General features: G+C 37.7%; 1 protein-coding gene across 4 annotated transcripts in view; it reads left to right on the top strand.

Moving 5' to 3' along the window:
- The first annotated feature begins 1,562 nt into the window (after positions 1 to 1,562).
- Positions 1,563 to 15,240, top strand: part of TACC2 (transforming acidic coiled-coil containing protein 2) — a 302,620-nt gene continuing 288,942 nt past the window's right edge. The window contains exon 1 of one of the 4 annotated variants that reach the window (XM_078151015.1): positions 1,563 to 1,763. The gene's annotated coding sequence lies outside the window, so the exon portion shown is untranslated. The remainder of the gene's footprint in view (positions 1,764 to 15,240) is intronic. The other 3 variants (XM_020979220.2, XM_020979218.2, XM_020979219.2) reach the window with 3 other exon arrangements.

The following is a 15,240-nucleotide window of genomic DNA, read 5'->3' as shown; positions in this document are numbered from 1 at the left end:
ACAGAGATTTGGAATTATACCCAAAGAGTTATAAAACTGCCTATACTCTTTGAGCCAGCAATACCACTATTAGGTCTGTTTCCCAAGGTGATTAGGGAAAAAGGAAAAGAACCTATATGTTCTAAAATGTTTATAGCAGCTCTTTTTGTGGAAGCAAAGAACAGGAAATTGGGGAAATGCCCATCAATTAGGGAATAGCTAAACAAATTGTGGTATATGTTCTTGACAGAATATTACTCTGCTCTAAGAAAAGATGAGCTTGATGATTTTAGAAAAGCATGGAGAGACCTCCACGAAATAATGAGGAGCAAAATGAGCAGAACTAAGAGAACACTATATATAGTAATGGCAATTTTTGTTTTAAGAACAGCTTTGAGCAGCCAGGCCATTCAATTACAAATGTGTGTGTGTGTGTATACACACACATACACATACATATATATGTGTGTATATGTGAATGTATATATGTGTGTGTATATGTGTGTGTATAGATAGATATATTTTGTGTAATGGTAGCTATCTCTAGGATGGGATTTGGGGGATGGAGGGGGAGAAAAAAGAAAGTTACATGATAACTTTGTTGTATATTTGAAAGGAAGAGCAATTATACATAATATATCTGCAATTTTGGGTGCAATCTTCTGTTTTTCTATTCTACTTTGTTATGGAAATGGCTGTTTTATTTCTTAAGTTCAGAATAAAAAATGGTAACCTCCTCCCCCCTCAAAAAAAATAGAATATAAATTTCTTGAAGGCTAGACTATTTTTGCCTTTCTTTGTACACTTAGCACATAGTAAGTACTTAAATACTTATTGATTTGAAAAGATATCAATAAAATGTTTTAAAACAAAAAAGAAATTATGAGGCCAGTAAAAAAAATCATGTTATAACACAGTATGGAAATTCTTTTCAATTGTCCAGAAATAAAATCTATTTATAGTCTTAGAAGGTTACCTAAAGATCAGACAGGCTGAATGCCTTGTGTATAGTCACATAGCTAGCAAGTGTCAGAGGCAATATTCGAACTCAGATCAATGCTACCTCCTAGGCTGGGGCCAAAAAAATATGGCACTAGAAGTTTTAAAAGCCTAAACATTTTCAGTAAGATAGGTTGACTTTTTAGAGTTCATTGAAGAGGGATTTATTTAACGTATTCCAAGAAAAAGACAACTGCCCTGTTTTATGAAACTTACAGGCGCCTGCAGGGCCAGCCTGACCTGCCACTGCATATCAGGAGATCTATTAACTTTCCAGGTTGGTTGTTTCTTCCCCAGCCCTCCTGCACTCCCACCCCCACCCCTCCAGTCTTCGTTTAATGCACAATTTGGCCAAGTCAAAGAACAGGGCAGTTTCAGTGAATCTTCCCGCAGAAGGTTGTCCAGGATACCTTCGTTCTCCAAAGGGGCGGCACAATTTTCCTAAATATACAGTCCGAGAAAAGGAATAGTCCCCCCTCAGCTGTACCTGAGAGCTTGCTGCCTCTGGTGTTATTCTCATCTTGCGACTGAAAATTCCTTTTGAGAACTGACGTGTCACAGCAGTAAAGCTCCCAGGGTCAGATTCCTTACACCTCGCCGCCATCCAGCATAGTGTTCTCAACCTTAAGCCAACTCACATTTATAGAACGCTCGCTTTCATGTGATCCTGGGGGTGAAAAGAGGGACCATAAGTCGGGAGAGAGAAAAATAGTGGTGAAAAGTCATAAAATCAGGAAGAGAGTGGCCTTTTTCCCTTATTCTTATTCATGCTAGACGAACACTGGGTAAGTAAGCCACAGATCCTATTTTCTTTACTCCTTTAAGGAACATGAACTTTGAAAAAAAAAAGATGAACATGTACTTTGAACTAGTTTGGCAACTGAGATTAGAGGGATAAATGTTGAAAAGTCTTTTTTTTTTCTTACAGAGTAAAATTTAAAGCTTATTTGTGTTTCTATTTTTGGCTTGTTTTTAAAAATTAGGTGATTTTTATTTCTTTCTCCAAAATAGCCAATAGTTTTTAAAGCAAAATAGTGGCAACAAGTATCCCAGTTTTTCTGGGCCTCAGTTTCTTCATTTGTTAAATGAAAGGGTTGGGTTAAATGACCAAGGGTCACTCCCTTCCAGCCTTAAAATCCTACAATTTAATGATTCTGCCAGCAAGAGGTCTTAATATCACACATTTGTAATTAAGCAGTAATGTAATTTAAGAATGTACTTGAACTTAAGACTTTATGGAAAATAAGTTATTTATAAGCTCTTAATCATGTTGGCTTATAATTGCATTTGCACTCATTCTTCTTTGGATTTTCACAAAACAAAGTAACTTTCCAGACAGATTTCCTCTTTTGTGAAGTGAAAGATTTGGATAAGATAATTTCTAATAGCCATACTCCTATAGGGCTATTTTAGAAGTTGTAATTATTCATTTAAACTGCCATGATGTTCATAGAAAATGTGTGTTTCTTAGAATGATTCTCAATGATAGTTATTAAGAGTACTGACAGGTCAAAACTGACTCAAGCCTGAACCTAAGGTTTGGGACAATCTATATATTATTTCACTAGAGCATTTAATTTTAAGGACTAATTACCATCTTGTTACAATTTGGTGTTTGGGTTTGGAGGTATTAGGTAAGTTCTTGGGGCTTTTAACACCTCTATGGTTCTATATCTGTAAATGAATAATTTCAGATATTTTCCTAAGTGATGGTGAAAAAACCCACTATATAACTTTTGAAAGGTTTTTTGGGAAAGTGCTTTATTTCATGTTAAACCAAACTCATACTTTAGGAGACAGCTGCATTAAAATGGAAAGAGTGCTAGACTTTCGAGTTGGAGGATCTTGAACTTAATGCTGGCTTGCTGCTTAACTGCCTGTGTGATCTGGGACAGTTTCCTTAGCCTTTCTGGGTTTCAGTGTTCTTATCTGTAAAATGAGGTGGTTGGACAATATGATTCCTAAGGTGCCTTACAACTGTAAATCTTACCATCTTCTGGTCTTCCTGTATCTTTAGACTATTACAAGATAGCAGTGAAAAGTTAAATTTGGTTATTTTTCTTTACAGGAAAAGGAAAGGAATATCTCTCAAAGTTTTGCATGTATGCATCTCAAACTCATTATGTCCAAAATAGAACTCATTTTATTTCTCCCTAAACTTGCCCCTCTTCCTAGCTTTCTTATTTGGGTTGAGGACACCATCATCCTTCCAGTCACCTGGGTTAGAAACCTTTGAGTTATCTTTCACTCCTCTCTCTTTCTCATCCCCAGTTCCCCATCTAATCAATTGCCAAGTTTTGTCTAGCCCACTTCTGCAACACCTCATGTACATCCCCTCCTCTCAGGTCACGCAACTGGACACTCCAGTCCAGCCTCTCCTTACCTCTCATCACCTCTCCCTTTAGTCGGTCTCACCCCTCTCCAATCAACTTGCATTCAGTTGCCAAATTAATATTCCTAAAGCACAGGTCTGACCTGGTTAAGAAACTTCAGAGCTCCCCAGTGCCTCTAGGATAAAGTACAAATTCCTCTGTTTAGCCTTTAAAGTCCTTTGTAATTTGAATGCTTTCTAGAATGATTTCACATTCCTTGTACTTTTTGGCCACTAAAATTTAGCTCAAATGGCCTAGTTGTTGTTCCTTTCACATCATGGTCCATCTCCCAGTTCAGTGGCTTTGCACTGGCTGTCCACCCTGTGCAGAATACTTTCCTTTCAAATCTGCACTCAGATGCCACCTCCTACTCTATATGAGGCCTTTTCTGATCCCCCGGGTCATTCTACTCTCCTCTCCAAAAGTTGCTTTGCATTGGCTTTGACTATATTTTGTACTAATTTATCTATGTATCTGTTGTATCCTCCCAAAAGAACTTAAGTTCCTTGAAGTCAGGGACTTTCTTTTTGTCTTTGTATCCCCAACACCTGGTAGGGTGCCTTGCACAGAGTAGTCGCTTGGTAAGCTTGCTGAATTGAATTGAGTATATTCTGAAGTTAACAAAAATTGTTCAATCATAGTCTTAGAAGAAAACCTTGAAAGGCCTCTTAGTCTAACCCATTGACTCCATGTAGTGCTGATTCAAACAGTTCCTTAAAATTCACACCCTTCCCAAAAATCCTTTTCCTTTTCTTTCCTTTTTCCTTAAAAGTCTATGAACAAAAATCCATGATACCTTCCCATTTCAAATCTTGTCTTATACTCCCACATAAATATGTTCATCTATTTCTATAAACCTATGCTTCTTATCCTGCCTTCAGGGGAAACATTCATATGATGATCTTTAGAAGGGCTAGAATTTAAGGATACAAAGGATCAAGCTGGGTCAATTGATAGTGCATTTTTTAAAAATCCATAAGGCAAATAGAGATAGGATAAAAATTTTTATTTCAGAGTAAAATTATAATAAAATCTTGGTGTCAACCAGTATACCTGGTTGTCAATCAACATCCCCTCTCCATCTACTCTTTGCTGGGCCAGAAAAACCCATTTCTTTTAGGCATCTCTCCATATTATTCAGACACAAATTTATTGAGCACTTATATGTAAGTCATTGCATCATTTGCTGTGGAGGATTCAAAGAGCAGAGGCCTTAGTGCCTGTCTCTGAAGAGTTTATAGACTAGTAGGGGAGGAGATAAGCTCAGGGAAAAGACTGTTTAGGGTGCTAGACTGAAAATGAGAAGAGCCACAAGAGTGGGAGAGGTGTAAAGTGCTATAGGAGTTCAAAGAAGGGAAGAAATTATGACTAAAAACAAAAAAGAAAAGAAAAAGCGTTTTGAGAAAGGTTATGAGTTGAACTAGGACTTAAAGAAAGTTCTAGATTTTGATACTGGGAGAAAAGAAAGGAGGTATTCCAGACAGAGATAATGTACAAAAAGCATCCAAGAAAGAAAAAAAGCAATGGGGAAAATTGTATTTAGTGAGAGTAGGGCATTTGTGGCAGGAAGCTCCTGGCAAGATGGACATGAAGAGCATTTAGATTGTATCCTAGATAGTGAGAAGCAATAGGAAGAGTTCTGGGAAGGGAAATTACATGAGAAAATGATATTTAGGAAGGCTAATCTGGCATCAGGTTGGAAAATAGTTGAGAGGAAGGAAAGAATGGTAGCAGCTGAAACCATTTAGAAAGCTATTCCAGTAGTTCAGGTGGGCAATGACGAAGACATCAAAGTAGAGTGATAGCCATAGGAATAGAAAAGAAGGGATGGATTCAAAGACATCTGAAAAATCAGCAGGACCTGGCCAATGTCTCATTGGGGAGGGAGGTGGGAAGCCAGGATGACTTACTGTAAATAAATATAAATACATTTTAAAAATCATAATTTGTAAGGATAAATTTATGTCTAGGTTTCTATACCTTGTGAAATATACATGTATAGCAAAAATAAGAGAAGTATTTTTGCAAGATGAATTCCTGAGGTTTCCTAAATATTATTAAAAATGGTGTTTAAGATTGACACAGTGTGATTAGTGCCCTTAGTATATAACCAAAAAGGGGCAAATCTTATTGTGCCAGATTAAAGTCTGTGAGCAGCCCATGTGGACTGGGTCCAGGATTGGTTTCCATGAATTTTAACCCTAGAGTCATACACCAGTGTTGTAAATCAAATAGGACCAGGCAAATGGGATAGCTTTCTATGGTCAAACAGCTAGCATCTGTTTGCAATGGGTAGTGATTACAATGGATTGTGTCTCACTACTCTGTGGCATTGGAGGAATAGCTAGCACCCCCAAATCCACATACATAAAGAATTCTGAGGCACAAAGAGTATTTATGGATGTGTACATTTCTGGTTAGATTCACTATCTAATTCAACAAAATTTATTAAGCATCTCCTGTGTGTTGAATGAGCATTGATGGTAGGAGCTGGGGGAAATACAAAGTTTAGATAAGGCATGGTATAATCATGATGCTAGCAGGTACTTTGAAATAATAATAATAATAATAATAATAACAATAATAATGATAGACTCAAAAGGTCATAGCTTACTTATTTTAGTACTTTAAAGTCTGCAAAGCATTGTATATATATATATATATATATATATATATATGTATATATATATATATATATATATATATATATATATATATATATATATATATATATATATATATATAAAATTTCATCTGATCTTCACAACAACCCTGTAATGTAGGTTACCATTATTTATAACTCTTTTAGAGATGTGTCATCTGGGTCTCAGGTTAAATGATCTGGTTATCTGGCTATGGCTAGTACTTGTTGGAGATGAAAGTGAAACTCAGTCCCAAAGTGAAACTCCAAGTCCCAAAACTGATTTTTATATAGCATGCTATATACATAATCTCATTTGAATCTCACAACACTTTTTTTAAGTTTTGAATTTTTTTCCCCAGTTACATGCCAAGAAAATTTTTAGCACTCATTTTTATAAGATTTTGAGTTTCAAATTTTTCTCGCTCCCTCTTATCTCTCCCCTCTTCTGAAAATGTAGGCAGTTTGATATAGTTTATGCATCACAACACTCTTCTGGGATGGGTACTACAAGTAATACAACCATTTTACAGATGAGGAAACAAGCTCCAAGAAACTAAAGGAACTTGCCCATAGTTAAACAGCAAGTCAGAAATCAGGTCTTACTGATTCCAAATTCATCACTCTTTCAATATATCATGCAAAGTGTATGCAAAAACTTGAGGGATTTTTTCAAGGTAAGCATCAGAGTTATTACAGCTAAAAGAAGATATCAAAAAAAATGGTTGGCTGATAAAGCTGAGCCTCTGGGTCTGATCTTCAGTCCTCTAGGTTTAGAAGGAAACTCAATTTGATCAGTTCATTTAGAAGGAAACTTGATTTGATCGGTTCATTCAGGGGTACCGAACTCTGGGAAGCTGATTCACCCTGTTCAGACTTAGAAAATTAGGAGTCCAACTTAGAAACCAGAATGCCAGTTTGCCAATTTACAATGACAAGAGAACTGGTGTCAGTCGTTGATATAGAGTATTCCTGCCAAGTGATCCAATCAGGTGAACCCTTCCAGATGAATCCATTCAGGAGATCAATTAGCAAAGTCAGAAGATTTCGGGTAAGCATAGAATGGAAACCAAAGGAGTTGGATGTTAAGTACTATTTCCACCAAGTCTGGATAGCTTGACCAATGGTACTCTTCACTCTGCCTATATTTCTTTCCAAAGAACCAATAGAGACCATCTTTAATCCAAGCATCCTCCCCTCCTTTCCCCCCCACAGTGCTGAATAAACACTGACAAATTCTTAATCTTTGGCTTTCCTTTTTCTAGTCTCTAAGTAGACCAATCTGTTATGAAAACATTACCTTCACCATGACATAAGAGAGAGTTCCTTTGTAATCGCTCACACTTTAGTTGCTTTTTGGAGGAGATTCTGGTAGACCCCAAATTTATTTTTGGATACTATTCTTCAATGAGGTGATCACAATTTGTTAGTCACCCAAAAGCAACATTACCTCATGCTATAACACAGTGCCGAAGGGAAGGGTTTATTTACTTTAGCTGTTCTTTAGATTTGTGTTTCCCTGAGGGGGTTTCAGAAGACTATATTCTTATCAACAGCCTATTCACACGTCATCTCTTGGCCAACCTCATTTTATGCTGATGCTATTTCACAGAGACATTTTCCTGACTTTGTTTCCAAATTTTGGAGGGTACCCCCAGATTGAAGTTTATTAACTCCATGCATTTGGGGGGTAGATATTTCACTTTCAGATAGAAACCATAGAACCAGTCAACTAAATGGGCAATGACTAGATTTCATATAATGTGTAGCAATCTACTCACTTTCAGGACACTTGGTAAATAATGTCTGTGAACACACTTTTGCTAAAATTGATAATAAAGCTCAAGTTAGAACCTGACAAAGTTATTTCACGTCTCAAATTTCATACCAGCCAGATGAGGCAACTAACACTTGGACTGTAGGCCAGTCACAAGATCTGCTGCTCACATTTTCCAACTCTTTGAAGAGCATTTCATGATATTAGTGTTTGCATTGCCAAATGAGAAGTATACTCTTTGGCAGCTCTTTAATGCTCCCTCCTTGCCTCTAGGACTTCAATTTACTTTTGATGACATTTCTTCCTCAAAGTCTCAGGAACCTTTTTATTTAGTACACTTTGTAACACACCTTGGCCCATGTTGCACTCTATCTTATAGTATAGTTATCTGCACATAATTTAGTCTACAGACCTCCCCCTCACTCCAAACATAAACTCCTTACAGGCTATAACTATCATTAAAACAAAATCTTTGTATCTCTGATTCCTAGTACACACAGTAGGTACTCAATAAATGTTCAACAGAATCTTGGCTAGAGAGGAAATAAGCATTAATATAGCACCTACTATGTGCCAGACACTGTACTAAGTGATTTACAAATATTATCTGATTTGGTCCTCCAAATAACTCTGGAAGGTAGATGCTATTATCCTCTTCATTTTATAGTTGAGGAAACTGAGGCAAACAAAGCTTAAATGATTTGCTCAGGGTCATACAGGTAGTGAGTTGAATATCTGAGGTAGAATTTGAACTCAAGTCTTCTTGACTCCAGAACTAGCATTCAATCCACTGTGCCACCTAGCTGCCTCTGTCTGTGGCCAGAAAGCAAGCCAATGGTCTGCAAGAAAATGAGGATTTATAACCTTGTAGCTTATCTGTACGAGCAGTTAGGTTGTGCAGTGGAATAGATGTTGGGTCTGGAGTCAGGAAGACCCATCTTCCTGAGCTCAGCTCTGGCCTTAGACACATTTTAGTTGTGTGATCCTGGGCAAATACTTTCCTCATCTACAAAATGAGCTGGAGAAGGAAATGGCAAACCACTCTAGTACCTTTGCCAGGAAAACTCCAAATGGGGTCACAAAAAGTCAGACAAAACTGAATAACAACAAAAAACAACAAAATGTATCTGTATATAAGATATGAGGTATTGGTCTAAATCTAATTTATTAATATGATTGATTAAATTTATACTTTTCCTAATATTAAACCAACCCTGTATTCCTCATGTAAACCCAACCTGGTAATAGTGTATAATCTTTGTGATATTTTGTTTTAGTGTCTCAGTTGATGATTTATTTAAAATTTCATATTTATGTTTCTTAGGGATATTGATTGATCTATAACTTTCTTTTTCTGTTTTGATTCCCCTTGGGTTGTATCTCAAGAACAGATCTGTGTCATTAGAAGGAATTTGTGAATATACCTTTTTATATTTTTGCAGACAGTTTATATAATATTGGAGTTAATTGTTCCTTGAATATTTGATAGAATTCATTTGTGAATCCACCATAATTTTAAAGGATTGATGATGAAACATGCTATACATTACAGAGATGAAGGACTTAGGGTACAGAGTGAGGCACATGTATTTCTGTATGTGGTCAATAAGGGAATTTGTGTTTACTTGACTATGCATGTTTGTTTTCATATTTGTTTTGAGAATTTTATTCCAATGTAGTATGGAGAAGGAAAAAGAAAAAATAGATTTCTGTCAATTCTTTTTTTTTTTTAAAGAGAACTTGGGGAGTGCTTCAGATGTGGAACAATGAAGTCTTTCAAATGAAGTCACTGTACTTATTTTTGCTGAAGTGTTTTACTTTGTCACAAGAGACCTCTCACAAAGTGGGAATAATCTGTACATGTTTGTAATGTATAACAAAGTATAGCAATAAAACTTTTTTAAAATTTGGTGGTAGTGGTGGTAGAGGGGCAGAAATGGGGCTTCCAGGCTGTTCCTTGGGGAATATAGATGTGCTCTGAGGAATTGTTTCAAACACCGCTCCTGGAATCCTTCTAAAAAAGGATTAGTCTAAAGCAGGGGTGGGGAACCTGTGGCCTGGAGGCCACATGTAATGTATAGCATGTTTCATCATCAGTCCTTTAAAATTATGACAGATTCACAAATGACCTGCTTGACTGAATGTAGCAGTGGATTATCAGATGCTGGACGCTGCAGTAAGGAAGTGACTCACTCAGCAACTATACTATATTCAGCAGTTAACTTGGTGGGACAAATGCTTTGTAGCAACTACTTTAATTGTGAGCGCACTCTCTTCAGGAGCCAAGGTGGTCTAGGGGAAGGTGTGAGCCTAGGTATTAGGGGAGAAGAATGCTTTATAAGTTCTGTTCTTACTATATCTTCTCAGTAAACATCCCTTCATAAAAGCTAATTGCTATTAATGGATTAAATGATACTAGAATGCTAATTAACAGGGTTAATCAATGACGCCTGTAAGTGGTGATTGCTATTGGGAAGAACACACCAGAATGGGGGCTCAAGTTGATAACATTAGAAAGGGATCTCAGGCCTCTCAGAACTACTCCTAGAAAAGCCAGTCTTGCTCTAGAGAGACTGACACATCGATGTGAGTGGGAATAGGGATAAAGACTGTGTCTAATATAGATATACATATAACAAGAAGAAATTAGACTTGATCTTTAAGGTCCTTCCCAGCTCTAAACTTTTCATGATTCTATACAGTAGCAAACACTAAGAATATTTAGCAAGGCAGATTGTCCTCCACGTCTACTGGGCTGTTCTCTGGTACAACAAACCTATCCATGCCTAAGTAGAATGTCTTCTTTGAAGTATTGCTGACTTCCAGGAGCCAATATGAGGGAGTAAGATGTAAGGCGCTCTCACCCTCCCTTATTGATCTCTGAAAGCCCAGAAAATGTCACCCCAGGAAAAACTCTGAAACAGCTGAGTCAGCAGAAAGACAGGGCATTTCAGTCTTGTAGCCCAGGAAGCTTGGGGAATTAGTGGGAAAGGCCCTCTTGCTCTGGGGGAGAGGGAGCAGGACAGAATGGGAGGCATCCCAGCAAGCCCCACCTCAGCAAACCAGAGGGTGATCCTGAGCCCCAGGGTGGTGGAGCAGGCAAGTGCCAACACCAGGACTCCCTGAGTGCCTCAGCACAGGCAAGGGAACCAGTAAACACCAGCTGGGAAAATCACTGTGTGCGCTGGTGTTCTCCATCAGCCAAATCTCCCAGTGCTTCAACACAGTTCCAGGCTGGCAGACATCCTCCAGCAGCCAAACATTCGAGTGCTTTAAGGAACTCCAGGAGTGTAGGCATCCTCCGGGGGCCAGAGTCCCCACCTCCACCCCCAGAGCTCCAGTGCTGCTGACTCTAGCTCAGCACCAGGTAAGCTGCTGGACCCCTACAGCCAGCACCTGAGGACCCAGCACAAGAAGTTTGGAGAGCTCAACTTTAAAAGCCAGGAAATATGCAAACACCATGAGCAGAAAGCAAAAACAGACAATGACCATAGATTCTTATTATGGGGACAGGGAAGATTAAGGCACAAATCCAGAAGAGAACAACATTGTCAATATACTCACATCCAAAACCTCAAAGGGGAATATGAACTGGTCTCAAGCCCCAAAAGCCTTCTTGGAAGAGCTCAAGAAGGACTTGAAAGTCAAATAAGAGAGGTAGAAGAAAGATTGGGAAAGGCAATAAGAGGTATGCAAGATAGAGTCAAAAGCTTGGAAAAGGAAAGACAAAAATTGACTCTATGAGATATCAAGAATCAGTCAAACAGAGACAAAAGAATGAAAAAATAAAAGAAAACATAAAATACCTCATTGAGAAAACAACTGACCTGGAAGATCCAGAAGAGACAATTTAAAAATTATTGGTCTACCTAAAAACCATGATGAAAAAAGAGCCTGGATAGCATCTTTCAGGAAATCATCAAGGAAAAATGCCCAGAGGTCCTAGAACCAGAAGGCAAAATAGTCATTAAAAGAATCCACTGATCATCTCTTGAAAGAGATCCTAAATTAAAAACACCAAGGAGTATTATAGCCAAATTCCAAGATTACCAGGTCAAAGAGAAAATACTTCAGCCCAAGCTTCCTTACTCTTGGTCCAGGGTTCTTCCCCCTATACCATACTCTTCCTCCAGCTCCAGTATTCCTGAACTTGTTGTCTCCTCTGTTAGGATGTAAACCTCTTGAGGGCAGGAAATGAGTTTTTGCCTTTCTTGTCTCCCCAGCACTTAGTACAGGGCCTGGCACATAGTAAATACTTAATAAATGTTTGCTGACAGGCTGACCCAGCAGACCTCCTCCTGGTAGCTATTTGGTGCTCTGCTCTGCCTTGCCTCTCTTGACATAATGGAAAGAGCACTGAATGTAGAGTCAGAAAAACTGTGTTCAAATTCTGTGTCTGATACTTACTAGTTGTCTGACCTTGGGCAAGTCACTTCCCCTTGTAAGGCCTCAGTTTTCTCATCTATAAGTGAAATGAGGGGCACAAACTAATTAATCTCCAAGATCCTTTTCTGCTCTGAAACAGAAGATCCTATTATGTTTGCATGTTAGCTTAAAAGTGGGTAGCCTTGTAAATCAGACTAGATTTGGTGATAAAAGACCTTTCTTTGTTCAAGTCCTGATTCTGACACTTACTAACTTGGTTAAAAAAAACAAAACAAAAAAAAATACTTTACTTTTGCAAAATAATCATTACATTATTAAAATTATTTTTTAAAAGTTGGAGTGATGCTTTTAAAAAACATCCTTGCCATTTCCTAATATGATGTCAGTAGATTACTTTTGTAATAAAGCAGAATTAAGCAAAATAAACCATCACACTGATCATGTCTGATGTAATTTTTTTTATTTCTAAATGGAGAGAGAGGCATCTCCCACTAGCCCAGGATGGAGTCATCTTCATTCCTGATAAAATGGTGGTTTAGAGGCATAAGCTGCCATTTTAGAGGTGTCTGGAGCCCATAGTGTGGAAACTCCCTCTACCAATGCAGATCGTCAATTATTTTGCAATTTACACTCTAATAGAGTCGCTGTGTCTACTGAGCCAGTGCAAGATAAAATGACTTGTCTAGAGTGACACAGTCAGTATGTGTCTGTCATAAGAGAATTTTAGTATAGCTTCCATTTTACCGAAGACAGCAAGTCATATAATTAGCTGAAGGTTTTTGAATTTAGCTGAGACCCCAAAAGTTTAGCTATGGTTAATGGTAAAAAATTTCTGGCTCAGCTTTATTATTCCTATTTACTTTAGTTGAGAAATCTCCCTTTAGATCTGGTAATCTGTTTAGTTCCTGCTCTGTCTACAAATTCCAGTTAAAAATCCCCTAATACTTCCTGATCTGATCATTACTTTACCTCACATAGATATTCCTCTTCTGCTCCCAATTCTATGTAAATCTTAATGTTCCCCTTTGCCCTCTATGAAATTCCAATTATATCCATCCTGCCTTGTCCTACATAAGACTTTTGGAAATGCTACTCATGGCCTATTGGTTCTCATGTACCATGGAACTATGCTGAGCATATAAAAAATGGTTATTAAAATATCTTTGTGTGTTGATAAATGTAATTGGCAGCAGTACCTATCAATGTATCCCTGAATATTTTAAAAATCAAGCCAGGGCAGGATTTGAATCCAAGTCTTCCTGACTTCAGGGCTGGCTCTTGATTGGAGTGTCATTGTGAGATCCCCCTTTTCTCTTGATAGCAACTTGTTTTATATGCTGCTGAATATTTAGTCCCACATTAAACTAGGAAAGAATATTCTACTAAAGTTCCCAAAGTCAAAATCAGGAAGAACCAGTCAGGGTTAGAGTGTGAGTCAAAGTTTAAATTATGAAGCTTCATAGTCAAGTATTAGGGGTAGAGATGACAGGGTGGAGAACAAAATTGTTTCCAAAATGGTGGATCAGAAACTGCCTATGGCAGATAGCTATAGCCAGCCAGAATTTAAAGAGCTTGTTTAGAGAACTACGTGTGAAAGCATGAAGGCAGTGGAATTTAAGTATTCAACAATACAATTAGTATTTCACCAAGAATTAAATAAATAAAGCCAGAGCAACAAGAGAATGTGTAACTAGCAACAAAACTATGTTCAGGTTCGCTCTCATGGGTGAGCAATGCATAGTCCCACAGGTCAATGTGGTACTTCAGATCTTCAAGTACAAGACCTGGGTTCAAATCCTTCCTCTGATTCTCATTACTATCCTTATGTGATCTCAGGAAGGCCACTTTACCTTCTTGGGTCCCAGTTTCCTCATCTCTAAAAGAAGGTTGAACTAAATGTCCTGTATATAGATCTTCCCTTCTACCTCTTAAAATAGGATTCTATGAATCAATGCTGTGATTGAAAGTAATATTATAGCCTTTGAGTGACCAACTGCTATTAAAACAAGCAGTCTGTGTAGGGCACTCCAACTAGGCAATCATTAATCATCTATTGTGCATGATCCACATACCTTCCTCTGAGGGCCATCTTTTATCTCAATTCTTACCTAACCCTTAGGCTTTGAATGGGTATGGCCTCAGACAAACAGAGCTGGGAAAGACCTTAATTTAGAAAGGCCAAGGACACCCACTGCATCCTTGGCCAGTCATCTTGATCTTTGGCTTGCCACTGGACCCCAGTGACTTTGGAGGAGAAAGTGAGACAGATGACTTTGAGCATTCAAGTCATGAATTCAAATCCAATTCATATGCAGGTCAAGATATTACACTCATGATATCATTGGTCCTCTTCAAGAATGAAGGACAAACAACATTGTGTATGATATATGAATTAGGTAATGCAATAACATCAACAAAATATACTGTCGCTCATTAGTGCCAGTGAATTATGGTAGCCATCCGTGGTCAGACTGATCAGTCATGCTCTTTATAATAGAATTAAAACACTGTAAATCTTTAATAGGGGAAGCAGTGTGGAATAGTGAAAAGAACACTGTGCTAGGAAGCAGAAAACATGGGTTCAAGAACCAGCTCTTTCATTTCCTAGATTTCTAAACTCGATCAAATCCCTTAATAAACTGAGCCTCAGTTTTCTCACTTGTATTTTGGAGATAGTAATACCTGTGATATCTACCTCCCAGAGTTCTTGGGAAGCTCAAATAAGATCAAATATATAGAATGTTTTGCAAACCTTAATGTATTATATATCATATATAATTATATATTATATATCACATATAATTATATATTATATAATGGAAACTCTCACTGTGGTTATAGATGTCAACTTTGTCAACTGGAAATCCCCATAGTAATGTAAAGTGCCATTAAACAAATAAGGAAAAAGTATTCATGTTCTTGATGTGCCTCAGATACATTGAAAACCCAGCACCTTCTCCTGAAGGGCTCACTTAAGAAAGATAATCTTAAAAACTTAATAAATATGATTAAAATGTGATTCTTGCTCTCCAACAAGTGAATGATGAAGACAGGCATAGATTGGCTCAAAGGTTATCGAGCAAATT

The sequence above is a fragment of the Phascolarctos cinereus genome, unplaced genomic scaffold (assembly GCF_003287225.1).
Source record: "Phascolarctos cinereus isolate Bilbo 61053 unplaced genomic scaffold, phaCin_HiC Scaffold_3;HRSCAF=262, whole genome shotgun sequence".
Lineage (NCBI taxonomy): Eukaryota > Metazoa > Chordata > Mammalia > Diprotodontia > Phascolarctidae > Phascolarctos > Phascolarctos cinereus.
Note: the sequence above shows the minus strand (reverse complement) of the source record. Positions and strands in the feature narration are given on the sequence as shown.